The 21,899-nt window shown below is 35.7% G+C and overlaps 1 pseudogene; it reads right to left on the bottom strand.

Annotated features, from left to right (window-relative positions):
* Window positions 1-3,113: 3,113 nt before the first annotated feature.
* Window positions 3,114-12,865, bottom strand: LOC126728526 (ADP-ribosylation factor 2-like; annotated as a pseudogene).
* Window positions 12,866-21,899: the final 9,034 nt, after the last annotated feature.

Below are 21,899 nucleotides of genomic sequence, written 5' to 3'. Positions count from 1 at the left end.
TCTAGCTAATCATCTCAAAGCTATCCTTCCATATATCATTTCAGAAAATCAAAGTGCTTTCACTGCTGACAGACTTATCACTAATAATGTATTGGTGGCATATAAAATCATGCACAACCTGAAGCATAAGCGTGGGAGGAATGATAGTTTCATGGCTACAAAGCTAGACATGAGTAAAGCTTTTGACAGAGTAGAATGGATTTTTGTTGAAAAAGTCATGAGGAAAATGGGCTTTGATGAGAATTGGATCAATCTAGTAATGAAATGCATTTCCTCGATGTCTTACTCAGTCATTATTAAGGGCACAACATATGGGAACATCATACCCACTAGAGAGCTTCGACAAGGCAACCCACTTTCTCCGTACCTATTCCTTTTGTGTGCAGAAGGTTTCTCTGGCCTAATTCATGATGCTGCTAAGAACAATCAGCTCCACGGCATTTCCATCTGTAAGGGGGCTCCAAAAATCACTCACCTTTTCTTCGCAGACGACAACCTTCTTTTTTGTAGAGTCAATGGTAATGAATGCAGCAAGCCAAAAGAAATTCTTAGTATGTACGAGTCAGTTTCGGGGCAGAAGATCAACACCGACAAATCCTCTATCTTTTTCAACCCAAGTACCTCCCAAGAGCTCAAGGATGAGATTATCAACATTCTTGGGTCAATGCATGACTCAAATCATACAAAGTATCTTGGCCTCCCTTTTATCATTGGCCGATCCAAGAAGCTTGTTTTTGCGGAAATTAAGGAGAAGGTTGGCAAAAAACTTGCGAGCTGGAAGGGTAAGCTACTCTCAACTGGGGGTAAAAAAGTTCTTATCAAAGTAGTGGCCCAAGCCATTCCTACTTACACAATGAGCTGCTTCCAACTTCCAAAAAGTCTCTATGAAGATCTTGAAAAGTTGATGAGAAGTTTTTGGTGGGGACAAAAACATCAGGAGACCAAAATGGCCTAGGTTGGGTGGAAGACAATGTGCAAGCCCAAATCTCAAGGGGGAATGGGCTTTAGGAACTTGCAAGCCTTTAATCTTGCCTTACTTGCAAAACAAGCTTGGAGAATTCTTACAAATCCGGGTTCCCTAGTGGCTCATATCCTTAAGGCAAAATACTTCCCTTTTTGTGATATTCTCCATGTCAATCTTGGTAGCAGCCCCTCCTACACTTGGCTGAGTATTTTCAACAGCTTAGAGGTTCTAAGATGTGGAACAAGATGGAGTGTGGGAAATGGACAACTTATCCACATTTGGGATGACAAATGGATCCCAAACCCCATAACTTACAAAGTCATCTCCCCTCCCTACCCTTTTGAAGACTATCCAATGGTCTCTTCCCTCATTGATCCGGTGACTAGATGGTGGAAACCGGGGGTTGTCCGTGCTCTCTTCCTCCCTTTTGAGGCTAATACGATTTTTAAAAATTCCCCTTTGTTACAATCTGCCTGAGGACAAGCTCATTTGGATGGGGAATAAAAAAGGTGATTTCAAAGTAAAAAGTGCCTATTTTGTTGCAGCCAAAATCCTTGACACAAGAGTTGATGGGGAATGCTCGTTTGGTAATCCAAATGCTCGAATTTGGAGGAAAATTTGGTCTCTAAAGCTCCCAGGAAAAATCAAAATTTTCTCTTGGTGTGCCTATGTAAACGGCCTTCCTGTGCTCACAAATGTGGCTGCAAAAGGTATTCAAACCTCCTAGACCTACCCAATATGCGATGAGGAGCCTGAAAGCCTTGTACATGCTTTGATCTCTTGTGATTGCTCTCTCGGTGTGGTCCCTTTGGCAAGACTGCCCAATTGAATTGCTTCTTAAGACAAAGAACTTCAATGATTTAGTGTTCCAATTATGCTCCTCCTCATCTGCCTTGAACCTTGAATTGTTCTTTGCCATTTCTTGGTCAATTTGGTATAACAGGAACAAGCTTCTCCATGGTGAGAATGGGCTGCGATCTCTACAAATTCTAGAACTAGCCAAGAGCATGGTTGAGGATTACAGGGAGGCTTTCTTGTTCGACACTCCCCCTCTGCCGTCCCCTCAAAGCAGCTGGGTTTCTCCTCCACCCAATTATTTCAAGGTAACTGTTGATGGCGCTTCCTCCATTGATGGCAGCGGAATTTTTGGTATTGGGGTCATCGTTAGAGATGAAATGGGAAGGGTCATCTCTGCTCTTTGTAAAGCTCTTCCTATGCACTACCCAGCTGAGATAACAGAGTTTTTTGCCTTGGAACACGGGGTACTCTTGGCTCCAGAGATGAATATCTCAAAGGTGATTTTTGAATCAGATGCTTCCTCTGTCATTTCTGCTGTTTCTCAAGCCTGTCATGGTGGCGTTTTGGGTCATCTGGTGCATAGCATTCAATCTGCGAAGTCGGTTTTCTCTTGTTGTTCGTTCAGTCTTGTGAAAAGGGATTACAACAGGGCTGCTCATGAGCTAGCCCAATTTGCTAAATGTAACCAAGCCACTAATCTATGGAAGGGTGTTATTCCACCCTTCTTAGCTCATTTACTTCATTCTGGCCTAGGATGATCTGTTAGTTTCAGCTCTCTGTTGTACTCCTTTTCTGGTGTTAATGAAATACAAGCTTTCTTCTCAAAAAAAGTAACTACTTGGAATGAGTGACTCAAATTGTCGTTGTTCATTAATTTTAATAAAACCCATGACAGTAATTTTAATGAAGTCATTAAGTTCCAAAATATCATCATTTTCATCTCAAAGTTAGAGAAATTCTTTAGATTATTTATTTTTTCTATAATAAAATTAAAGGGCAAATGAGTCAAAATATGTTTTATACTTGGGGGTTTCATTATTTACTCATGAAATTTACTACTTAATTCTTCTAGATGAAGCTCTATTGCAATTTTATATCAACTACAAAAAGTATTTATAAAACGATTATTAGATTAGTCTCAACGAAGTCATTTCTGTCATGCACGTGGCCTTTTCAGATAGAGTCGGGGAAGATTGAGTGATCCTTTCCCATCCTTGGTAGGTGCCCTAAAACATATATCTTCCATACATTAATAATGAATTTGGGAATAATAAAATAAAATCGAGCCTAAAGATTAACATAAGAAAATTTGATTCAACAGTTGTACAGAGAATCTAAAATGACTTAATAGTCAGAGAAAAGCAACAAGAACAAATTGCAAATACTTATTGATCTATTGAATAATTAATACATCCACTTATGAAATATTAGGAGCATTTCAAATTTGCTAGTGCAACCGAAAGGAATCTTGGTCATTAGGAAATGACAATGGAGGATATGGACAATTATATTAGCCCAAAAAAGGATATAAAGTTACGAACAACTCAACTTTAGAAGCTATTTGAAAATTCCAGCCAAATACCAAAAGAAAAGTAGAAAGGAATGTCTCAAAAACAAAAAATTTACAGCCAAATACTTCAGTTGCCATTTTTCACATATGCGCTGGTTTCTTTTGCAAGCGTCTCCCACTGAGTCCCACATGTTTGCCATCTTCTCCACATATCCTGCCTGTAAATAGGCATATATTATTATCAGAACCAAAAATTGCTCTCATTAAGTGTATAATATAGCGTTATTATTGTTCGGGACCAAATACTGCAAACTTCAAAAGGAGCCTGATTTACGTACAACAAATCCTCTCTAACATAACAATATAATAGATTTGGTGCCAATCTACTAGAAGTAACTTAGAATTTTAAATCCTACATTACAATGTATGTTGCCACAAGTTTGCCATTCAAGTAATAATAAGCTCTAATTATATGTACTTAATACATAAACAGACACAGATACATAATTAAATAACTTTTAACCACAATAACTGAAGCTCTAAGTATCCCTTCCCCACAATAACTGGTCTCGAAGTACATGCTTAAAGTTGAGGCTTGTATTTTCAGTGAACTAGTCTCAACTATTAATGAGCAAGCTTACCATTAATAAACCAATCTCTATGACTAAAATTTATCATATGAAATCTCAAAATATCTTTATACAAATTTAATTCTCCCTCTTTCCCTCCAACCTTTGAGCTTTGCCAAAGTAAAGGTATAAACAAATCTGACAATAATTTATGTTTTTTTGACAAGTTGATAGTACGACTATGAAGAGGGAAGATGCAGTAAAACTACAAATTTAAACGATATTAAGGACCAATTCATTATGGTTAGCAACATTATGCTTCCAACAATTTTCATAATCAAAAGGACATAAAGGAATAATGAAGTATGTGTAAGGATCTGCTCCCATGTGGGTGGGAAATCAGCTATACTGTATCTTAACATGCAATTAGTTAATTAGAACAAAATAAACGGTCAAGATTAAAACAAGAAAAATCTATGGGTCAGATTTAAGTGGGTACTATACCCACACAAAAAAGTTGGGGTACTGTAGAATGACTCTATAACAAATGTCCTTAATAAAACTTGTACACAATGATTACAATCTTTAAAGGCAATACATTAGGTTTTTCAATTAAATAATTCAAACATATTGATTTTTTTGAATTTAATTATTTTTTAAAGAAGATAGCATTATTTTTATCTTATTGATCAATGTAGCCAAGTGTAAGGACGCAATTGGAGCCTCTAGCCCAAAGGATAAATGAACTTAGGCTCAAAAAACCCAATACAATGAATTTGTAGAGAGTGGGTTGGAAAACTGGGTTTTAATGAATCAGACAAGTAAAATGGATTCAAATGACAAGAAAATGAAAATAGTCTTGATTAATTTAAAGAAAATCATCCTCAGCATAGTCTGAGGAGATCAGTTCTTATATATTTTTCTCAATTTTGATTACAAGTTCAATTATTGATCGCTACAGTGTTTTTCTCTTAATTTCTCGATCCCCTACTCTCATTGCCTTCTTCCTATTTTATACTATCACTTTGCTTTCATCTCTGCCCTCCACATGTAGGTTAGATTGTTGGTGTTGATTCCTGTCACATCAGCACCTTCCTGAAATCTCTAGAGAGCAGCTGTAAGACTAAAAACTACTGTTCAGACGTCACTTCCTCATTAATGTGGCTAAAGAGTTAGTTGCAGAACATTCAATGCGGTGGCAGCAGCTTTTCCTAAGATATTTCCTAGCTCCCACCCCTTTTGTACGTTCATAATACATGTCTTTATCAATAGAACCTCTTGGAACGTCACCCTAGATAATAGGACACACATTTCGATCTTCGTTTCACCTAGCCAAGGGGGTATTCCTCATTGGCCCACCTCTCCTAGCCTTTACAATCATAGTTTTGCTCGTGAAGTTCAAAATCTTACATTTTCCTTACTATTGACCTATTCTCGGACTATTGAGCCTTCTCGGACAAGGCTCAAGACCCAATATATATTTGGGCTTGCGTCCCCACACTAAGTGTTAGAATTTAATTAAAAAACCTATTGTACTCCACCTAAGGTATTATGGGTATGTTTGGATTGAACTTATTTTACTGAAACTGAAAACTAAAAACTGAAAACACTGTAGCAAAATAATTTTTAAATGTGTAAATAGTGTTGTGGGACCCATTTTTAATGAAAAAGTTGCTGAAAAATTATATTTGTAGGTCTCGTATACTATTCACGGGACCATAGGACTGATAAAAGTGACGAAAAAGTAGGAAAAATGCGGCTACCTACTATTCATGAACAGTAGCCGCTGTCCCCTGCTGCAGCTGACAAAAAAAAAAACGCAACACAAAACGCAGACATGAGATTCATTGCTATCCAAACGTTCACTATATCTAAATTTTATCTAACCTATAAATACAATGGAGATAGGCAATTTGAGCAATTTGAACCTAGACATCCCTATTGGAAAAATTAAAATGTGTCATTTAACAAGGCAGCTACATCACTGCATGTATTTTTAGTTGGCATATTAATGAGTAATGTGTTGAGTTTATAAATCTCCACACCTAATGAGTTTTAGAAAAATTTCAAGCCCATTTAGTAAAGAAAAAAAAAAAAAAAACGTCCTTTAAAATCTATTTGTGCAAGCTACTTTGAAAGAAGATAATTTTTCTTAAAGTTAATTTGAAGAAAATGTCTTCAACTTACTAAAAAATAATAACTTAAAATTTATTATTTTTTCAAAAAAAAAATTTCAAATAATAATTTTTAAAAAGAAAAAATAAATAAATTATGTTCGTGCATTCACATAAACTAGAGCGATTGGCTTGTACTAAATGCCAATTCTAAGGGTCAATTATTATTTAGGAAATGTTACTTAAGTAAGTACACTCAAATCTGGTTAGAGGATCTCTTATAGTTAATTAAAATAAAAATTGAAAAGTCAAAGATTTAAGAAAGAATTTTTTTTTTTGGGATAAGCAAAGATTTGAGAAAGATGAAAAAAAAGTGACATAGATGACTGGAGAGTTTCTCTAATGACCAGTGGAGGAGAAGTGGGTTAAAAGAAAGAGAGAAACAGATTCCGATATGAACTATTTGTTTGATGCAAATATCTGAACTATAAATGGGTGACCCTTCTGGCCTTCTCAATGTTTCAGTATGGCATATTGGTTCACCAATTCAACAACTTTGCTCAACAATGCAATGTTGAGCAAAGTGATGCAAATATCAGAGCTCTAACTTAAGATGTGATGCATTCAAAATTTACTTTGCCTCAAGTACTAAAAGCAAGTAGTGCAATATTAACAAATTGTTGTGGTTGCTGTATACAAGATGCTCTCCCCACAATTGGAATACAATTCTTTTTATCTAAAATTTCATAAAGACCCCTAGCTATTGAGATGTAACCAATCACTCGTTAATCTATTAAGGCTTCAACAACAAAATCTTTGGGCATTTAACCAAAATCCTGATGGTTATAGATTAAATTTCAACAACTTTTTGAATTTACTTATCAACTGTTCTGTGTATACCCAAAATATGGTTGTTGGTCTCAACCCCTACTTGGGCTCACAATCTATTTGTATTTGTGGGCTTTGGGTTTCCTACTATGGGTGATCCTATGCTCGGTAACCTAAGTACACTCATGTTTCCTTCAACTCTTCTTATTACCTCACTAAGATACTACCTTTCTTTCTCTAATGGTCGTTCTTTTCTCTCACTGTTCTCTCCAGAATTGCCAACCCCCATTCCTCATTCTCTTCTCCTATTTATAGGCTAAGATGAGTGGAGGAGCAATGATTACTCCCCCTTGTTAGTGCGAATGGGGGTCCAATTCTATCATCTTAAAGTGGATACTCCGTTGGGAAAGGTGGGAGTGGCATTGGAACTGATTCCCACCTCCACAGCTCGCTCGGCAACGATGTTTTCAAAGGCACAACCAAGTAGCTGGGTACAGGGTGTCTCCGGGCAATAATGCTCTTGTCCAAGTTAGAAATGATCAAGAGGGGTTTGCTTGAGGTGTTCAAGCTAGTGCGGTCTTATTTCAGTTTTTAGGCCCAAATTGGGCTCGGAGGTATTTGGGCCGAGGCTTAAGGTCCAAGAACGGGGACGGTTATATGATGTGCTGTGAGGCTTGGGCCCAAGGAATGTGAGTCCAGGGGTCCAAGCCCCAAACATGTCCCATAATCAAGCCCTAGAAACTAAAGTACCACTTACTACCACTATTCCAAACAAAGAGATTGGTGACACGTAAAAGATTAGCGTCAATGGACCTTCAAGTACCCATCCCATGCAACTTCACCACATAGGAGAATTGACCTTTTAATCATAAATGAGAATTAGGGGGAGGAGAAACTATTACAACCATATCCATTGAAGGAGAACCAAAAGCAAGGGTATCCCAAAATAAGCAAGCTTTAATCATATCTATAAACTATGAATCATGAATTATTTAGAATCTACAAGGCAAATGTCAATTTCTATCATATTGTAACAATGATCTAAACAAACAGATACATTCTCAAGACCATATCAAATGTAAAATGCATAAACACCACATAACGACAAAATCCCCTTTGACAGAGATTGCAGCCCAAAAAAGTAAATGAAGACTTATGGATCTCCTAAGCTTGCAAGAACCAAATAGAAAAATGTTAATAAAGCAGCCCATAACCATATCGAAGATCATCACTTATGTTGCATGCAGTACTAGAGCCTAACCTTGTTAGCAATATTGTTGGAAAGCCAGTCTAGTCCCTCGTATAGCCCTTCCCCTGAATTGGCACATGTTCTTTGGATATACCTGAAATAGAACCCAAAGTAATGGCCCCAATCAGTGGATACCAAATTTCCTATGCATAGGGTAAAACATGAGAGAGAGAGAGAGAGAGAGAGAGAAGGAGTGTGTGTGTGTGTGTGTGTGTGTCTGTTAATATACCAATGGCGTTGACAGAGGGAATGAAGACCAAGCTTATCAGTTATGTCAGCAGCATTCATGGCATTTGGAAGATCCTGCTTGTTTGCAGATACAAGCAGCATAGCCTCCCTTAATTCATCCTAGGCATTTAACCAGCAATATTATTATGCATAAGAAAATTTTAAACAAAACTCAGAGATGGTAAGTAAAATGAGCTATTGGCAATAAGATGTACAAGGGGTATATATGTTATTGGCATTATATCTCTAATTAGTGCACAAACCATGTACAATTGCACCATTGTCAGGACTCGGGGCTATATTATGCTCCAATCCAACCATTTATAGATACTTTATTAAATATTGAGAATCTTACAAATTATATAATAATTGTTGTCTCCGATAAACAATGTGAGCCATTAGTGGCTACTAGTGTCACATTTTCAACAATGTGGGCCATCAATATCAGGTGTTCACGTCTTCAAGCCCTTAAGAGATCAAAGTGATGCAGTTTTATCCCATCTTAGCTCTATCTGGGTGATCACCTTTGGCAGCATTTACTTAAGCTTCCCATATAGCTGCATAATGTTTTAAGAGCAAACCTTAATGTACAATTTCTTATGTTCCTTAGACACTTTAGGTTCACCATTCACCAATTAAAATCAATCATGTAATTACATTGACCAAGCAATACAAAAGCTGGTATCTTCTCCAGCAGAAAAATAAATTTAACTACATGGCCCATTAGCCAGCCACGTGAATGAATTTAATTGGGAAACTTAAGGTAAAACATCCATGGAAATGTATCTAAATTCTGTCCGGGTTTCAAAATGGCAAAAAGGTCTACCTATTTACCAAAAACAAAAACTTTCCATAACAATGCACGCTACGAAAAAGGCCAACCTTCAATATGCGAATATGAATGCTGGACATACTTGAGAACCACCAATGGGCACAAGTACTAAAAGAAGTGTTAGTAATACAAAATTGTTGTTGGTGCAGTATAATACACACTCTCCTCACATTTAGGACATACTTCTATTTATGTAAAATTTCATAAACATCCCTAACCATAGAGATGTAACCAACTACTTTATTAAGACTAATATACTAAAAACCTCAGCATTCACCAAATTCCCAATGGGCTTCAAAGCACAAGCATGATTCCATTGAGAGAGAGTCAATTGTACACAAAATACCTGAGTGTTAACTAACATTGAAAAGCATTTGAATGTATCTACACATTGAAAGTTAATCTACAATGGATGAAAGAACAGATCAACTGCATCATAATCAAGCCTAGAAACCAAGGTACCACTGCCATCTGCTACTGTTCTAGCCAAAGATATTGGGAGCAATTCCTAGCGATTCCATATCTCTATCTAAATTAATGACCACAGAGTAATGCTTCATTCTTGCAATGGCACCCAAAAATTGATTAAAATCCACAAGGGAAGGGAAAGGGTGCATGTGAACCATCTTTAGCGACTATACCAAATGGATTTATACTCATCCAATTCATAATTATTTAGGAATCAATAAAACTAACTGCAAACATTATTAGAAAAATCTCAAACAAATACAGGAAATGAAATGCTTAGAGCAGAGGACAAACCCAAATGGTCCCTCCAATGAAGGGTTTTTCCATCCTACATAAAATTTAAAAAAAAAAAATGATCTAGATGAAATGTTGTAACATATGTCAATAGAGTTGTATATAGAATATGTACTACTCTATAATGGGTTACCAATTTCCATCTGGTTGGTGTGCAGTAGGATTGCAACTGCTACTAAAGTTAGCAGGCATATTGTTATAAAGTAATAAAGCTGCATGAGTGTCCTCATTTGATGATCCTCTAGTAGAACTAACAATTATCATCCAAACCCCATATATTTTATATTAAAACTTTTGTTATAGTAACTTTACTGCTATCATCATGATGCAGTGTTAACACACCTGTTCACGGATCAAATGTTTTAGGAGTGACTCAGAAAAGTCCTCAAAGAGTTCTATTTTTTGTAAATTTTTTTTAAAAACTTCAATGCTTATAATCCAGACCTAGTAGTGAATGCATGCAACTAGATGTAGCATTAATCCACCAAAGAATTGATGACCATTACCATCTTTGTTGATTTAAGTATCTCGATAGCACAACATTCATAATGAAATAAAGTGATACAATGTGTTTAAGTAGTATATCTATATTAATATTTCATTTCCTTAGAAAACTTTAATTGCCATGCCAATAGGTATACAACATGGGATTAAAATCCAAAACAGAAGGTAAAGGGCACATGTGAACCGATTGATCAAGCAACCCTAAGGCATTACCAAGATTCCTAAAGCTTTGAGATTTGCATTGATCTCTCACAGATTTAAAGAACCAATTGAGGTTTTCCACACCTTCACTACTAATATACATGAAAAGAAACTCCTTAGAGCATCCACAGCAGTGGAGCTAAATTTTTAGCAATTTAGCTCCACCAAAAGTTACTTTATCTATTTTACCTACACACATACTGCAGCAGTGGATCTATTTTAGCTTTCAGCATAATAAAATAATATAAACATCACAATAAAATATTATAACTACTACAATAAAATAATATATTCCACTACCAAAAAAAATATTACACCACCAACCTCAACCACCTCTACCATCAACCACAGACACAACCACCACCAACACCACCACCACCACCACCACCACCACTACCGGCAGTCCACAGCAAAAAAAAAAAAAAAAAAAAAAACCACAACAAGCACAAGCCCACTGCCACAAACACAAACACAAGCCCACTTGCCCCACAACAGATCGGAAAACATAAACACAAACCCACATCGGCCCTGGGCCTCGCAGAGAGAGGGTGGAGCTCGGTCGGCGCTGGGCCTCGCAGAGAGAGGGTGGAGCTCGGTTGGCGCTGGGCAGTGAGGAGTGGTCGGCGCTGGGTTGGGCTTCGATCGGCGATCGGCGCTGGGAAGCGAGGAATGGCGGCGCTGGGCTGGGCTTCGATCAGCGATCGGTGCTGAGGAGTGGTCGACATTGGGCTGGGCTTCAATCGGCGATCGGCGCTAGGCAGCGAGGAGTGGTCGGCGCTGGGATGGACTTCGATCGGCGATCGGCGCTGGGTAGTGAGGAGTGGTTGGCGTTGGGCTTTGGAGGAACGAACTGAGCAGAGAGGTCGGTTTGATTAAAATGGAGGACTGGAAGAGGAAGAAAGAGGAAGAAAGAAGAGACACCGGAGAGAGAGAAAGAAAAAGAAAAAGGAAAAAATATTTTTTTAATAAAAGAGGAGAGAGGAATTTAATAAAATAATATTTTTTCTTTTAGATGTTATGAACAGTGCACATCTATTTATAGATGTGCACTGTAGCAATGGAGCTAAATTTTTTAGATTTAGCTCCACTGCTGCAGCAAGGTTTTTGGGTTTGAGGAGCTAAATTTTAGCATTATAGCATTTTAGCTCCACTGCTGCAAATGCTCTTATAGATTGACTACCAAAGCATTAAATTATGAAACTGAGTACTTGATATTGAAAGACTAAAAGCCTTCATTCAAGTTGTTCTATATGTTGAAAAACTAATCCCTTGCATATGCTAAATAACCTTGCAACTATTTATCCTAACTAACTTCCCAAATGGACCAAATTATCCCTATACATGAGAACCCAATTCCAGCCATCAAAACACTGTTCCCAACTTGCCAACACATATTAGCAACTATCAAGGAGGTGTTATAGGAATACAGAGCTTAACAGAACAAGATAGGCTAATCGGCACACAGCACTTTAGGTCAGAGCTTAAGTGTTGAATTGTTATTAGTATTGTTCGGCATTGATATCCTGGACCATAGTGTTGTATAGCACTCTAGATCAAGAACCTAATTTTTCAGTCCTGCCTTCATTCATCAAGTCAGTTTCAGTTTTGGGTTGAGTTCCTTTCAAACTCCATAGAGACTAAACTTCTCCTTTAGGGTTCTCTCATCCAATAATTCCTTATGAGGATCTACCATGAGGTACGCAACGCTAGTTAAGTTAATTTTTAGAGCCAAATCTTCAATTGCTTCTACTTGGAAACTCCAATGACACCCAGACCAAGTCATTCCTAAAAGTATATACCTTCACCATAAACGAAGTTTCAAATGATTTACTTGAGGGCAACAACTTGAGCCTGGATTAATAACAAACTCATCCAATCCAAATAATTTGAGAGAATCTTGTTCTATTAAAAATCCCAAACAAAATTTTTTTTTTGAAGGAAAGTTAACCTCAGCATTTGTCTTTCTATTTTAGCTAGAGAAAAGTTAAAAATATTTTTTAATCATAAATTATTATAGATATATTTTCAAGTGTATGGATATATTAATTAATTATTACGAAAAAAAGTGTCACCTGCGAAATTCTAAGCAACAAAAGAATTTGTAAAATCCAACTACTTATAACAACAAACAAGCAGCATTAACAATATAGTAAAAGAATACCAATGGTAGGAAGGGTGGTCACAATCTTTCCCAACTTTAGCTTGTACAAAAAGGTAGTCTTGCCCGCTGCATAAAGACCCACCATTAGAATACACATCTCCTTGGCAAAACGCTAGTTGAAAAGCTTGGTGAAAGAAAACCCCATCATTTATCTCAAGCTAAATTCCCAAAATCACAAGTCAAAGACCAAATCAACCTAACAAGAAAATACTCATACATACATGCACATCAATTAGTTCCTAATAGTACACATAATATTCAAAACCGTGAATATTGGAATTGGACCAGAATGTGGAGATACTATAATTATCTCATTGTAATGATTTTGAAGTAACCTACAACACGACTTTTATAAACCTTGTTGTATATTTCACAAGACCTATGGGATTATCTATCTTATACTTGACCAAACATGACATCACTAAGTTAACCTTGTGTATTTCAAAAAGATTGGTTTTCTTTAAGCATAACATTACTAACTAAAACTAAGAAACCTATCCTATGTTAGCCTAGGAATTCACAATCTACGTACCACAAAATGAAATTACAAAACTCCAAAAGAATTAGCTCTTTGTGTCCATGAAATGTAATCAATCACTAACAAATGAACTATTCTTCAGCTATATGATCGCAAGTTAGGAGTTTCCAACTCAATTCATTATCTTTAAATTGTAAATATCAAAACGATTATGCCGTGAAGTTAATTTTGTATTGCACTACAACCTAAGTTGCTTCTCTCTTAGACAATTCTAGGAGAAACACGTACAAAATTAACAACTAACTCCTTGAGTTGATAAACCAACCAAGCTAGACTAACAAAATTTGACTCCAGTCCACTGCACAATAGCACCATAAAGCTTATAAGAGGGGAAAAAGGAAGGGGTGGGGGGGAGGACTCAGTTTGCATACATGCAACTCCAAAACTTAATTTCATTGGAGGGAACATTTATTATCATTAATTCCACTGGCTAAGGGACATATAACTACAAAAAATGCCAGATTTTAGAGCAACAATATTTAGCATTAACTTTAAATCAAAAAAAAAAAAAAATTTGAAATAACTATCCATGAAAATAGGTTCCAACTTCCAAGCAATAACATGAGTACACAATGAAATCACAACAAAAAATAGAACAGTTAAAGGTACAAACAATCATGCATACATAAGTGAAATAGAAAAATTATCTTTAGAAACTATAAAATTTACCCGAATTGAATACACATCGCTTAAAGATTGACATGTGAATATGAAACTTGCCCTTGATGTTGAGAAACTAAAAAACCTTCACCCAAACTTTTGGACCAATTCTTGAATGTTCTTATCTACTTGATGAGATGACAGCAAGTCAACCAACATGCTTGCAACTGTCGCATTTGCTAAAAAACCCTTGTCAACCATTATTTCAAGATATTTCATTGCCTTTGATGTCTCATTGTGTTCCAGTAAGCCTTGGATTATTGTGTTATATGTGCGATCGTTAGGTGAACAACCGCTCCTATCCATTTTCTCAAATATCTCACCTGCTTCTTCTATCAGTCCCTCTTTGCAAAGCCCTTTGAGTATTATGGTGTAAGTTCAAACATTGGGCTGCAATCCTTTCGCAGGTAGACTATAAAAGAGTTCTCTTGTAACTGTAAGATTCTCGGCATTACACAAACCGTCATTTAAAATGTTGTAAATCACAATATTGTTGCCCAACATTTTGTCTTCCATCTCATGAAACACTTTTATAGCCTCAAAACTTGTCCATTCTTACATAGGCTGTCCAACAAGATAGCGTAGGTTTCGAGATCTGGAGGTTGGCCACAAGCCTGCATCTTATGAAATAGCTTTAGAGTAGCCTTGTGTCTCTCCACTCGATAAAACCCACCTATAAGAGTGCTGTAAGTCACAACATCAGGATTCACTCCCTTGTTGGACATTTCATTAAAGACATTCATTGCCTCATCAATTCTTTTATTTTTACAAAATCCATTAATCAATGTGCTATAGCTAACAACATTAGGTGAACAACCCTTCTCAACCATCATGTTCAATGCTTCGATGGCATCGTTCAATTTATTTTGCAAACAGTATCCATCAATTAAAGAATTATAAGAGACTACATCAGGCTCAATACCTCTTTCAATCATCATATCAAAAACTTTTTTTGCCTCTATCAACATCCCCTCTTTGCAAAATGTGTCCACCAATATGTTGAAGGTCCTCACACTTGGCATGATCTTCCTTTATGCCATCTCATTCAACAAAGTAGTAGCCTCTCTCCACCTGCCGAAAATACATAGGCCTCGAATTAAGGAATTGTAAGAGATAAGGTCCAGCTGAATGCCTTTACTCATCATTTCAGACAAAAGGTTCAAGGCCTCAATTACCAACCTATCCTTACATAAACTGTCAATGATTGTGTTATACACCTCTAATTTAAGCTCAAAATCTCATTCTTCCAATTTCCTGAGCAACCTAATAGCCATATCAGTCTTTCCAGTCTTACACAGAGCATTCAATATCAATCTACAAGTAAATGTATCAGGTTGATACCCTTTCTTCTCCATATCTTCTACCAACTTCACAGCTCCAATAGTGTTATTCTTGAAGACAGAGACCCTTGACAAGGGTGTTTAGAGTAATAGAGTCTGGGTGATAACCAAGTTTCAAAATTGTTGCTAAGGCAGAGAATCCAAAATCTACTCGATTCAAATGGCAGAAGCAATTAGTCAAAGTATTGAGAGTAGGACTACTGGGAGCAATTCCTAATGAACCCAGTTGTTTAAATAGAGAAATGACAACTGGGTAATGCTTCATTCTTGCCATGGCACCCAACATGTGATTAAATTCCACAATGGAAGGCAAAGGGCGCATGTGAAGCATTTTATCAAACGTGTCTAAGGCATCATCAACATTCCTAATGCTTCCACATTTACACTTATCTATCATGGATTTCAACAACTGGTTCTGATTCAGATTAGAGTTTTTCCTATCACTACTTCGAGTACAAGAAGAATAGGAAGAAAAAGCATGAAATGGAAATGGAACAATAATGAAAGGATTGGAAGCACGAAGCGTACCCATTTCCCTTCCCTGAAGATTATTTCGATGGTGGTAAATCAAGAGAAGCTGACGGTAATGAGATTTATGTATGCTTCCTCTTAAGTGGTGATAGTTGTAAATCAGAGGAAAGTTTAATTACAAGTACAAATAGAAAAAATGAGCACGGGAGATGTTGGTGAAAAAAGGAGGTATTATTATTATTAGAACGATAGACCTAGACCTAAGAACCCTACCTAGTGTCCCTTCTCTCGTCGGATAATGAAGGCCATCATGCCACTCCCCTGAGACAATTAAGTAATCCTTATTCATGCCTTTGTTGGATTCAGGGAGGCATGATACGAGCTTGACTTCAGGAAACCTAGTTTTTAGGTAGTACCCCTACCTTGTTAAGTGGTGACGGTTGTAAATCCAATTGACGTTGTGGTGGGTGTGGTTCATGCCCATCTTCTCATTAAGGGCGTGTACACTACCTAAAATCCTAAACATATTGGGGCCACACTGGGTGGGGGAAAGCCTATGAGCTATTAGATAATCCCTAGTAACTCTACCCATAGGGATTCCCAACTCTCCCTCTATAAAGGCAATCATAGGGATTACTACTTCTCCCTCCTGTCTCACGGTATGCCACTCTCCCTGTTTGCAATACCTAATAGACACCCTTGATGGGATTCGATATTGAGATTTAAAGCTCTCTACACCTTCTAGGGAGTCTACTAGGTGAGCAAATCTACCCATATGAAAGGAAAATTAAAGGTGCTAAGGGGACGAGGTGAAATTAGACGGGTCAAGGAAAAGAGGGTTCTAAATAAAAAGAAGGACAAAAGAGACCAAAGAGAAGAAAGAAGGAAGAAATTGCTAAAGACAACTTACGGGAGAGAAGAAAGGCTCCTCGGACTAGCTCTTGAGTTTTGAGAGTGCAAAAGGTAAAGTAGTTGAAGCCTTTAAGTAATATATAATGAGAGAAAAGTAAGCGGGAAAACTCCTGCTTAAGTTCCCATAAAATCTCCAGTCGTTGGATCTCCATCGTACTGCAGAACGTGGGGAACATAGAGCCGTGAAAATTAATTACAGGCACATCACGGATGCCGAAGTGTCAGAAGTGTGCTTTAGGCAGTTGAAAAGACACTTGCACAGACAAAGGTAGCGTATAAGAAGAGTAGAAAAATTGTTGTAATATCGAAATCTTCCTTTTTTCCTGAGGAACAAAAGAGGAGAATTTCAAGGGGCTATTGTAGGGGTGACAGGCTCAGAAGTGTATATTAGGCTGTGGGCTCTATCCGAGGACACTTAATAGTCCGAAGACGGATAAACGTTATCGTGGAAGTGCACATTAGTAAATAAAGAATTGGGTCTGGTCATGAGGGTTCAGGCAAGAGGTTTGAGGATGAATGCCACCTCGGCTTAATAGAGCAGAGTTAGAAGGGAAGACCTGCCATCAAGAGCAACATTCTGGACAGTTCTACTAGTTAGGATAAGCATCAAGAAGGGATAAGGCAATGGGAAAGTAAGAAATATCTAAGGAAAAGCTGCTGCCACCTCATTGAATGCTCTGTAGCTAACTCTCTGGCCGCATTAATATGGAGGTGATACCTGAACAATGATATTCAGCCTTACAGCTACCTCTAAAAACTTCAGGAAGGTGCTGATGGGACAAGGATAAAAGCTAGCCCTCTGGTCAACACGTGGAGGGCTAAGATGGAGCAAAGGAAGGTAATATAAAGAAGAAAAATCCCATTGTAGAGGGGAAACTGAGAATTTGTAAAGCAAACACTGTAGCACTGGGAACTGAAATTGTACTTAAGTCTAAGAGTAATATAATCAAGAACTACTTTCCTCAGACTTAGCCGAGGAAGACTTTCTTTGCATAAAACTTGTTTTTCTTGGCTTTCCTACCATCTTCAATTCATGGTGAGCATTGTATAGTTCATTGAAGCCTAGTTTTTAGTCCACTCTCTACAAATTCATTATATTGGGCTCTTTGGGCTTTAATCCATTTACTTTTTGGGCTTCGGATCAAAAACTGGCCCTTACAATAATAATAATAATAACCATCCATATAGTATTAACATTATCAACCAAAACAAATACACAAACGTTATAATTGATTTTCCCATAATTTACAAATCAAAGAAGAATTATGTTTATTATCTTACAAAAGAACTAATTGTTGTTATTAAGAAAATATGAGTATCAGAATGTGGGCAATATACATATGCATCAATTATAAATTTAAACTTCTCAATTTATTAGATTTATTAGTTTCATAAATTTATATAATTTCAAAATAATAGTTAAAGCATTATGAGTTAGCAATGTGAACAAGTGTAACAATTTTATTTTGTTCAATTTGATTCTATGATGTATTTGTCTTTGTTATTTTGTTCCATTTGTGGGAAATTTTTATTTATGATGTAGTTGTCTTTCTCTTTATCTTTTTTCTTTCTGATTTGTCTTTTAATATTTTTGTCTCAAAAATAGTTACAATTAATCTTGAATTAATGGGTGAATTTTCCGACTATAATATTGGCTTGTTTGGGCTGGGTTTTGATTTGAAATAAGAGTTGAAGATTGTTGTTTGGACTGGGTTAAGATTTTAGCTTAAGAGGAGGGGCAAACTTTTTGAAACAATGAGGCCCAACTCTAATTTTTTTTTGGGTCTAAATTATTTTTGGCTATATTAAATATAATTTTTTTAAAGGAATTTTAGGGAGTCAGCCCCATTGCCCCCTATGTGGGTCCGTTCCTGATAAAATAATAAAACAGTTATTTTTGTTGACAAATTTTTATATTTTCATAAAAATGAAGACCAAAATTTTATAATATGATTTATTAACAATTGTCTTAAGGGTATCTGTTAACATGACTCATAAACTATATATATATATATATGTTAAAAGGAAAAGCTATAGTTGATCCCTAGGGGCTTTAGATATTAGCAATACTTTCTGTCCATTTTTTTAATTTAGGGATGAAGACTTCAAAATGCGTGTAAATCAAGATTGAGTCCACTTACTTTTGTTGAAACTTTTCAACTTAGCAAATTTGTGTTCAAGGTTAATAGAGTCTTTCTCACGCACATTCCTTTCAGGGTAAAACTTTCCCACCAAATCTACAAGTTTGAACCTTTGGGAAACACAAGATCTATTAAAAAAAAAAAAAAAAAAAAACGTCAGCATACCAAAAAAAAAATTTTTAATTAAATATATTAGCATCTTTTTTTTTTTTTTTTTTGTTTCATCCAAACAAAAGGACTCAGTTTCTCCCAAAACAGTACAAACACCCTAAAATCCTCGGCATGTTGTGTGTTTTTAGTGTTCATAGAAGAAAATTCATGGTTTTTAAATTTCAAAATTTCTTAATTTTAGATGTATGTTCTAAAGATTTTAATATTTATTATTTATATTGAAAACTTAAAATAAATATCTTAAAATATATATACACACATATATAAATATTCTAAAACATATTATGTCTTAATTATTAAAGAATTGCCAACATAATTTGATAATTGAGGGTGAAAGATTTTTGAACCTCGGATATTTTTCTTAAAAACACCTTAAATTTTCAAGACAAAACATTTTGAAATTCAGCACTAAAACAAAGAATTACAAGTGTTTCTTCTTCTTCTTCTTCTCCTCTCTCTCTCTCTCTCTCTCTCTCTCTCTCTCTCTCTCTCTCTCTCTCTCTCTCTCTCTCTCTCTCTCTCTCTCTCTCTCTCACATAAGGTCAAAAATATCAAATACTAAGGCCCATCTATTGGAAGTTAATTTATAATATATAATGCTATATGCACAAAAATATATATATATATATATATATATATCAGGGAGGATCCTTTCTCCCACATGTATTATATTTTTCTCGTGAAGTTTTGTGTATTTGTTGTTTTCTTTCACCAACTTCAAACATGAAATTGTTGTTGATGATGCCTTTGCAAACAACCTTGTAGAGACACCAACCCCAAAGATTAAACCAAGCAACCAAACCTCATTAACAGTAGCCATATCTCTCTCAGGCATTTACTAGCTTTATAGCATACTTAAAAGCAACAGCTGGACCACCGCACACCCTTGGTGTGATGGTCACTCCACAAGTATAAGTGCTTATGGGGTTCGGGAGGTAAGGGCCGGAGTTCAAGTCTTTAGGAGGGAGCTTCACACACATATATACTTAAATTACGCTAGAGTAGAAATTCTATCTTGTATTAAAAAAAAAAAAGCAACAGTTGGTGAAAAGCACATGGAGATAAAAGAATTTCACAAAGACCCAACCCAAAAATTAAACCAAACCAAGAATTTCTACTATAAAAATTCACACATGGAGATTAAAAAAAAAAAAAGTTCTTACCAATTAAATAGCAATACGTTTGAAAGGAAAAAAAATACTAGATTCTTAGCTGGTGAATGGAATTGTAGGACCACCAAGGCACCGCCGGGACAAGGGTGGCTAGACAACAGGGAGAGGCTCAACGGTGGCTCTGGTTCTACCACTTCTCTCTCTTCTCTATTGGTCATACCTTTGCTCTCTCTCTCTCTCACATGTGTGGTTTAATTAATTTTTAAGGAACATGTGCTCTCACATGATCTAATTCTGTTAGTTTTTTAACACCAAACTAATAAAGGTATTGATTTGGTAGATGTGTAGTAGATGTATATAGTTTTGGAGTAAATTGGTCAATATAAAAGTTCAAATGATGGTTTGGCCAGCGGTTGAAAGTTCAGGAAGTGTATGAGAATTTTTCCTGAATATAAATACAAAATGCTTTTAATCAAAAATGAGTTTCTTACAAAAATATATGATTCTAAATAAATAAATAAATAAACTTTAACAAATTATATAAGTTTATAAATTTTGTAGTGTATAATGACAATGTACAAATTACTAATTTGCTTTCTATCTCATATACGTTTGAATTTTACGTAGTCTCTTTCTTGTCTCTCTTTCTCTATTATTTTTTAGAGAAATATATAAGTCGCCTCTTTCCATGAGATTCTCCTTAATATTCATGTTCTTTATCAATTGTTTCTTTTTACTCCATGTAACATAGTGTAATAGGGGAGGAAGGGTTGGGGGCGCTTGGGGCACAACTAAACTTGCAACCCCTTGAATCAACAATGTAGAGATAACATAAGAAAAAAAAAAAAAAGAGTGACTTAAAAAATATAAAAATATAAATTCTTAGTCTCAATTTATAACGTAAGAACTAATTTATACTCTTAAAAACTCTTCAAATAAAGAAAAAAAATCTAGAAAGTTCCAAAAAGTATAAAAATTCAAAATAAAAAATCTAGTATAAAAATTCAAAATAAAAAATCTTCTCAAGATATCCTTATACTCTAGAAATTCAAGTTTTTTTTTTTTTGGATCAAATTTTAATGTCTTAGTAACCAACATTGACTTTGCTTTATCAACTTCAATATTTGGTTCAGCCTTCTCTCCCATTTTGACAATCCTCCTTTCTTCTTCCTTTTAGGAGCTAGCATTCTTTCTTGAGCCCTTTCAACAACTAGCATTTTGTCTTGAGTCCTTTTAGGAACTAGCATTCTCTCTTGAGTCCTTTCAGTAACTAGCATTCTTTCTGGAGGAAGCTCTTCATGTGCTAAATAAACCAAATATATTTTAAAATGAAAAAGCTACCAGTAGACCCCTAGTGGCTTAAGGTATTAGCAATACCTTTAGTTCATCTTTTTAATCTAGGAATGAAGACTTCAAAAAGCATGTGAATCTAGATTGAATCCACTAACCTTTGTTGAGAATTTGCATCTTATCAAATTTGTGTTGAAGGTTGTTTGAGTCTTGCTCTAGCACTTTCCTTTGATAAAGTAATTAATTCTGTTAACAATTTTTTATATTTTTCAAAAAAGTAATGTCAAAACTTTTTTAATATAATTTATTAAAAATTGTCCTAAGAACATCTATTAACATAACCCATAAACCAAATATATATGTTAAAATAAAAAGCTAAAGTAGACCCCTAGTGGCTTTAGATATTGTGTCATGTTAACTGGTCCTCTTTGGGTAATTGTTAATAAATTATATTAAAAACTTTTGACATCACGTTTATAAGAAAGATATAAAGTTGTCAACAAAATTAATTATTTTATCATTTTCCTATAAAATATTTCTAAAA

The sequence above is a fragment of the Quercus robur genome, chromosome 5 (assembly GCF_932294415.1).
Source record: "Quercus robur chromosome 5, dhQueRobu3.1, whole genome shotgun sequence".
In the NCBI taxonomy this organism is placed as follows: domain Eukaryota; kingdom Viridiplantae; phylum Streptophyta; class Magnoliopsida; order Fagales; family Fagaceae; genus Quercus; species Quercus robur.
The sequence above is the reverse complement of the archived record's forward strand: the minus strand, read 5'-3'. Positions and strand labels throughout refer to the sequence as shown.